We start from the raw sequence: 8,893 nt of genomic DNA, 5'->3' as shown, positions 1-8,893 counted from the left end.
TCCAGGATAGCCTTTGGTTATCTGTTTTCTTGCATCCGTTTTGCATGTCCATACCATGTTAGACGCTTTTCTTTGGTGGTGTCAATAATAGTCTTTTTCGTTTCCCTTTTTTCCCTTATGTCTTCATTCCGTTTTCTGTCTCTTCTAGATGTTCCTGCTGAGCGTCTCCAAAAATCCATTTCTATGGAGAGTAATTTCTTTTCCGCTCGCCTATTCAATGTCCAGGTTTCCGCTCCATACAATAGAAGACTTTGTACAATCGTTTGAAATGTAAGTTTCTTTGTTTTATTTAGGATATTTTTGCTCCACAGAACAGGGTTTAATATGCCGATAGCCTTTCTGCTCTCTGTAATTCTCTTATTGATTTCTGCTTGGGATGATCCATCACTTTGTAAGATCGATCCCAAATATTTGAATTTATCGACTTGTTTGATTTTAAAAATCTGAAATATTTAGAACGTGTCCTGGTCATGAAGACAACATTTCAGTCTTGCTAAAATTGATTTTTAGACGCCATTGTTCATATTCCTCAAACAATTGACGACATGCATACTTTGCATCTTCTAAGTCTCGTCCTATCACCACCTGATCGTCTGAAAAAAGTAAATTGTGAATATAGGTGTTCTTATTAATCGGCAATCCCATTTTATTACATTTTTTTGACCAGGATCTTAGGCAGATGTCGATATAAATTTTGAAAACTGTTGGTGACATGCAACAACCTTGTAATAAGCCTTTTGAAGTGTGGAATTCAAGTGACAAAGCTGATCCCACTTTAATTCTGCATCTATTGTTCCTGTAAATTGCCTTAATAATGTCCATCAATATTTGCCTCTTTCAGTGCTTCCCATAAGAGTTTTCTAGGAATACTGTCATATGCCTTTTCAAGGTCAATGGAAATCGTAAAGATTTTTTTCCCATTAGATTGGCATTTTTCAAGGATCTGTCGTACTGTTGAGATATGGTCTATACATGACCTCCCGCCTGAAAAACCACTTTTTTCTTCTGATACCTGGATTCGGGCTTCTAAATGGTTCCTGGTCCATGTAGATTTATGTAGATTTGCTGGTGCAAATGTTAGGGTGTCCCGTGTTCAATGGGGTCTCTCTAGAAAAACTTTAAGGATCAATTACAATGCCGTTTTCCTCCCTCTGGTCACGTACGCTGCCGGTGCGTGGTCAATCACTTCAAAGCAAAACTCGCCTCCTTGCAGAGAACCATCACGCGATGTATAGTTAAAGCATGCAGAACAGTCTCGACGCAAGTTTTGCAGTTACTGGCCGGAACATTACTTTTAGACTTGCAGGTTATTTATAGAGGATTTTTATAGAGACTGAAAAATCAGATTGATAACGAATTTCTGGGAATTACCGTCAACCTTCAAGATGATACTAAACGAGAAAGAAGGAGACTATGGAGCGAATTAGTTAATATATGTAAGTCGTCTCGATGGGATACAACTTCCGTTGGTGCAACAACGAGAAAATTTATACCAAAGTTTTATTTCTCCTGTACAAACCTGTTCGATTGTGGTGCTCCATGGACATATTCACGTCCTACCTGTTGACAGGACATGGTTCCATGAACCACAGTTTTTTAGGTTCAATTTGTCACAAACAGACCTCTCTTCGTGTACATCTCTAAAAAGTTGGGATCACATCTTGTTTCATTGCTCCCTATATGATAATCTCAGACTTCCTCTTCATACACTTACTAATTTTCAACTAGGACAGGAGTCGTCTCTGCTTCAAAGCTCGGAGTCATATCTGATTCTTCAGGCTTTCGCTCAAGGCATATTTCTTTGAAGGCGTTCAGTGTCGACAGATCTCAACAGGGTGCAGCACAATGGTCCTGCTGATGCACAGCTGGTTACATCTCCTTTAATAATGAACATGTAAACGGAAATACACAAGAAGTGTAATTTTTCCTCTGTTCTGGCTAGGCCTACAGACAAAATTAGGTTCTTTTCTCTTTTATTTTTTTTAGCAGCAGCACCACTACTTTCTTTCTTTTGTGTATTTATTATTATTATTATTATTATTATTATTATTATTATTATTATTATATTTATTTATTTATTATTTTAATGCTATTTTTATTATACATGTTTTGTTTTATTTTATTCTACTTCATTTATTATTTCATTTTTATTCATTTCTTTTCCTAACAGTGAGGTAATTTTCCTTGGTGATTTTAATGTTCACAACTCCAGCTGGCTTCCGTTTTTATAGTCACACCGACCCACAGGTCGAGTGCTGAGGCTTTTGCAATTACTAATGACCTTGAACAGATTGTTCATTTACCTACAAGAATACCGGACAATGCTAATCATAAAGCCAATACGCTTGATCTTTTTCTCACAAACAACCCTTCTAGGTACATGGTCGAAGTGAGAGGTCCTTTAGGCACTTTAGATCACAACTTGGTGATTGTCTCTTCTCCAATGGAACCTTTATCTCACGGCTATTCCCAACCTCGTGTTGTTTGGCATTACAAGAATGCAAAATGGGACGACCTGAGAGACTTCTTTTCTTCTTTTCCTTGGTCGGATTACTGTTTCAAAACTTCTGATGTCAACGTTTGCTCAGATCGTGTCAGTGAAATTATTCTTGCAGGAATGGAATCCTTTATCCCACACTCCACTTTAAAATCTCGTCCTTTACCTAAACCTTGGTTTTCCTATAAATGTTCTAACGCTGTTCAAGAGAAGAATGTTGCATATCGTAATTGGCTTGTTTCTAATTCTTCGGTTTCATTTTCTGCCTACATCAAAGCTCGCAACAATTGTAAAGCAGTTATTAAATCAGTCCAAACTAGAGTTTGAACAGGCTAAGAGTCGAAAACTTGCTTCTTGCCCTAATGGTAGCCGAGCATTCTGGTCTCTTGCCGAAGCTATTGGCCGCAACTTTTGCCCATCTCTGCTCCCACCTCTGTCCAAACCAGATGGTTCTATTGTCAATTCAGCCAAGGATAAAGCTGATCTACTAGAATCCCATTTTTCTTCCAGCTCATGTATTGATGATCTTGGTAAAACATCTCCCACCATTCCCAACACGCTCCATTCAATGCCTCCTGTGGTCTCCCGTCAAAAGGATATCAGAAGGATTTTAATGAATCTTGAGGCTAAGAAAGCTCCAGGTCCTGATGGTATTTCTCCACTTGTTCTCAAAACCTGTGCTCCTGAACTTACTCCTATTCTTTGCCGCATTTTTTCACTCTCTTATTCCAAAGGTGTTTTTCTTTCTGCTTGGAAATTTGATCATATCCAGCCAGTTCCTAAAAAGGGTGACAAATCCCTCCCATCCAAATATCGTCCCATTGCAATTACCTCTACTCTTTCTAAAGTAATGGAGAAATCAATTAACCGCCAACTCTTAAACTACCTAGAAACCTTCTGTCTGATCAACGATCGCCAGTATGGATTCCGTCAGTGTCGATCCACTGGTGATATTCTGGCTTATGTTACCCATTTATGGACTAATTCAATGGAAAGGTTCGGTGAAACACAAGTAGTTGCTCTTGACATCTCAAAGGCTTTTGATCGTGTTTGGCATAAATGTCTTTTAAAGAAGCTTCCATCTTATGGTTTGCCAACTGTTTTTAGTAATTGGTTATCCAGTTTTCTCTCTGATCGCTCACTGAGGGTGATGGTAGACGGCTCTCTGTCTTCTAACTTCTCCACTAATGCCGGTGTCCCCCAAGGTTCAGTTCTTTCCCCCACTCTTTTCTTCTTGTATATTAATGACCTTCTTCCATTGACTGGAAATCCTATCCATAGTTTTGCTGATGATAGCACATTGCATTCCACTTTCCATTTTGAGAAACCTTGTCCTGCTCAATCAGCTTCAACTTCTCGAAAATCTGCTACCAATTCCTTAAATGCCGATCTTCAGGTAATTCTCCAGTGGGGCAAAGGCAACTTAGTTGATTTCAATCCTTCTAAAACTCAGTCTTGTCTTATATCTCGCAAAAAGGATTCTTCTGCTCCTATGCTTATCTTTAGTGACACTCCGATTTCTAGGCAAAATGATATATCTCTTTTGGGGATTACCCTGACTTCTAATCTCTCTTGGCACAAGGACATTACAAATATTGCTTCCTCTGCATCTAAAAAACTTGGTTTTCTCTTTCGCTCTCGGCGTTACTTTTCTTCCAAACAGCTGCTCACTCCGTATAAATCACAAATCCGCCCTGCCATGGAATATTGTTCCCACAACTGGGGTGGTGCCCCCAAAACCTCTCTCAGTCTTCTAGATTCCATTCAGAAGAGGGCAGTTAGGTTAATTAATGATTCATCTCTAACAGAGTCTCTCCACTCTCTTTCTCATAGACGTACTGTTTATGCTACATGCCTCTTCTACAGATACTTCCATGGGCACTGTTCTTCTGAATTGGCTTCTGTAATTCGCGCTCTCTCTTTCAAAACAGTCCGAACACGTGCCGCCACCAGCCAACATACATTTACTGTCCAACTTCTAACTCACAGAACCAACTTTTCATCTTCCTCATTTATTCATTCAACTGTCGTTTTCTGGAACAACCTTCCTTCATACGTATTTCCTGAATATTACAATCTACAGAAGTTCAAGTCCAATGTCATCAAATATCTTCTTTCGTCTTCTCATCCTCCAACCCAAGCACGGTATTAAGTACTATAGGTTCTAATACCTCTCGTGTTTGGGGTTCACATAAAAAAAAAAAAAAAAATATATATATATATCCAGCACCATGAGTGGTCTGGAATGGGCCCCCAGATGATCCTGACCTACCTTCTGCCAACACCAATTGGGTCAGTATCTCTTTTGATACAGTATGTAAAGCACGTACTGTCTCTTTTGAGACAGTACGTGCTTTACATGGACTGGCCCACACAAACCTACGTCGGTCACATTTCTGACCCTTTTATAGTGTGGTACTATTCTTCACAGAGGTGAGATGCGGAGTTGAACCGACGTTCTAGGATCCGCCCTTTACATATACACATGTTCATACGTGTCCATAACCATCTTTGCGTGGACCGGGCCCTAACCATTAAACCACCTTATTCAAATGTGTCTTCACGATGTTGGCGGGATGGAATTTATTTTTGCTTTCCCTCCAGGTGGATCCGACTAAGGACTACATCTCGATTGTTCAGTGGTACGATATTACATGACTTCTGGATGCCATAAACATGTTGTTGGCATCAAGAAAAACATAATCTTTTGTGTATAGAGGTAAAGGGAATATGGATAACTTATTGTGGAGCATGAAGATCCCTCTCGTGCCGTATATAGATGGCATACCTGAATGTAAATCCTGCTGTGAAACCAGGAGGTTCTAAAGCATTTTGCCATACAATGACGTCTCTATGATGTCCAGCTGATTGGTGGAACAGAAATGGTTATTTTTTCGTTCACGTGATACGAGTACATCCTAGAACAAATGTCTGAGAGACAACCTGCGTGTTTTGGAACTAATTTCATAGAGGAATATACCAAACAGCGTGCTTAACCCACTTAGTATTGGCAGAAGTGGCTGCGATCGCAGTCTTTTCACCCTGTGACGAAAAGTCCGCCCCCCCCCCACACATACACCTTAGAATTCTGTAAATACAGGGGGAATTGGTTTCAACTGTCTTTACAGAATTCAGTGGGAATTTCAGGAATTTCCTAAAGAAATTCTGGTTAACCATTTGGGTAAGACGAAAATCGACAAAAGGTTATATGCAGTTTGCAGGCAAAATACAGTACACAGACGCCTCGCCTCGTATTCTTATTTGCTTTTAGTGATTGGCTTTATTTTACTTTATTTTACAAATTGCCCACCTTGACTGACCTACCTGAATTCAGTGTTTAATAATGACACAGTAGGTTTATGATATCTATGGTTTTGGTTACATCATCGATTTCTTTTAGATTTAAGCGAAAGTGTAAAGAGATATTTCACTTTTTGTATTTTTGTAATTTTGCATTATTAAAAATAACCATGCGCCGTGTCTTTGGGGAAAAACTCTTTATTTTTTTTTCGCTAAATGTGCATTTTCTTGCTTTTTTTTTTTTCAGAACATCTTGGACAATAACGTTTTCTAGGGGAAAAGTAATTTATAGTAGCCTAATGCAGCTTAATTTCTTATACATCAAAGAAGCGACCAAATGGTTCACTTACCAAAATGACCTTCTAACGGCTGATCGGTTGCTTGTGGCATTCATCGTGAAAGCGGAGTGAACAGAAATATGCAAGGACAAAGACGGAAGAGACGTTATACCTGAGTGGTTGGTACTTTGCGTGAGTTCCCTTTGACGTTATAAGTTTCATTCTCGGCAAGGAGCACAGCGAATGCAGCGGAAAAAGATGCCCACATTAAGTACTAATACTTATCCCACTTGTGAAATTTAATTTGGTTTTTAACATTACAAAATCTGTGCATTAAAAATATGGAACGTTTACTCTTTATGGCATTCTCGCAATAACAAACAGGAAGCATTTAATACGAACATTAAAAGGATGAACGTTCTCCACAAAAGTTCCTGTATGTTGAAGGAAACACCGAAAGCACTTGAAAATCTCTTCTTGTTCAATGAATTTAATCCCTATGCTAAAAAATCGTACGCACGCTTTAATATTCACGACAAGTATTTCCTTTTCCTGATGCTGGAATGGCATTATCGGTGATAGCAGAACGTTACGAGTAATAACATTTAAAACTTTGATGCTTAATTTGTGTAATACTTAGTGATTTCAGATTTTACGTTCCTGCTTCCTCATATTTCCAGTATTAAAAGCGAATCGTTATGCATTTTATCCACTGATCTGAAAATTTATATTTTGAGATCAGTGGGTAATACGCATAACACTAAAATTTATATTTATCACTTCAAAACCAGTAAGCACCGGAACAAATTTAAATCTTAAAATTCGTGCGCTTATTCATTGCCCACTTAAAATTATAAATCGAAAGAGACCGTCTTACCAAAAAGTGATTTTGACCCCAAACGAATCGACCCATTTTGTATAAATTGCTGGTTTTACAATATTATAGTAGTACATACATGCAAATAGAATTTAGAAAGATAGAGGTCATTTATTGCAAAGATACCACACGGTAACACGGCCTAAATCCCACCATGGACTAATGAATTCTCTAAGGATAAAAATTTCGAGTCTCCCATCAGATGCCTCTTGTGGTCTTCCGTCAAAAGGATATTAAAAGGATTTTGATGAATCTTGATGCTAAGAAAGCTCCAGGTCCCGATGGTATCTCTCCACTTGTTCTCAAAACCTGTGCTCCTGAACTTACTCCTATTCTTTGCCGCCTTTTTTCACTTTCTTATTCCAAAGGTGTTTTTCCTTCTGCTTGGAAATTTGCTCATATCCAGCCAGTTCCTAAAAAGGGTGACAAATCCATCCCATCCAATTATCGTCCCATTGCAATTACTTCTACTCTTTCTAAAGTAATAAAGAAATCAATTAACCGCCAACTCTTACACCACCTAGAAACCTTCCGTCTGATCAACGATCGCCAGTATGGATTCCGTCAGTGTCGATCCACTGGTGATATTCTGGCTTATGTTACCCATTTATGGACTAATTCGATGGAAAAGTTCGGTGAAACACAAGTAGTTGCTCTTGACATCTCAAAGGCTTTTGATCGTGTTTGGCATAAAGGTCTTCTAAACAAGCTTCCATCTTATGGTTTGCCAACTGTTTTTAGTAATTGGTTATCCAGTTTTCTCACTGATCGCTCACTGAGGGTGATGGTAGATGGCTCTCTGTCTTCTAACTTCTCCACTAATTCCGGTGTCCCCCAAGGTTCAGTTCTTTCCCCCACTCTTTTCCTCTTGTATATCAAAACTGGAAATCCTATCCATAGTTTTGCCGATGATAGCACATTGCATTCAACTTTCCATTTTGAGAAACCTTGTCCTGCTCAATCAGCTTTAACTTCTCGAAAATCTGCTACCAATTCCTTAAATGCCGATCTTCAGGTAATTCTCCAGTGGGGCAAAGACAACTTAGTTGATTTCAACCCTTCTAAAACTCAGTCTTGTCTTATATCTCGCAAAAAGGATTCTTCTGCTCCTATGCTTATCTTTAGTGACACTCCGATTTCTAGGCAAAATGATATATCTCTTTTGGGGATTACCCTGACTTCTAATCTCTCTTGGCACAAGCACATTAAAAATATTGCTTCCTCTGCATCTAAAAAACTTGGTTTTCTCTTTCGCTCTCGGCGTTATTTTTCTTCCAAACAGCTGCTCACTCTGTATAAATCGCAAATCCGCCCTGCCATGGAATATTGTTCCCACATCTGGGGTGGTGCCCCCAAAACCTCTCTTAGGCTTCTTGATTCCATTCAGAAGAGGGCAGTTAGGTTAATTAATGATTCATCTCTAACAGAGTTTCTCCACCCGCTTTCGCATAGACGCACTGTTTCTGCTGCATGCCTCTTCTACAGATACTTCCATGGGCACTGTTCTTCTGAATTGGCTTTTATAATTCCCGCTCTCTCTTTCAAAACAGTCCGAACACGTGCCGCCACCAGCCAACATCCATTTACTGTCCAACTTCAAACCCACAGAACCAACTTTTCATCTTCCTCATTTATTCATTCAACTGCCATTTTCTGGAACAACCTTCCTTCATATGTATTTCCTGATAATTACAATCTCCAGAAGTTCAAGTCCAATGTCAAACAAATATCTTCTTTCGTCTTCTCAACCTCCAACCCAAGCACGGTACTAAGTACTATAGGTTCTAATACCTCTCGTGTTTGGGGTTCACATGAAAAAAAAAAAAAAAAAAAAGAACCTTAGACGAACTGCAAACGACTGTCCTGAAGACTGGATTTCATTGCCCCTAGGAGTCAATAACACATTTATTAAGAGCATAAGATTCTGCTGTGGGGATTGCT

This window comes from Mastigoproctus giganteus, chromosome 11 (assembly GCF_048544385.1).
Source record: "Mastigoproctus giganteus isolate SK-2022 chromosome 11, ASM4854438v1, whole genome shotgun sequence".
Classification (NCBI taxonomy): Eukaryota; Metazoa; Arthropoda; class Arachnida; order Uropygi; family Thelyphonidae; genus Mastigoproctus; species Mastigoproctus giganteus.
Note: the sequence above shows the minus strand (reverse complement) of the source record.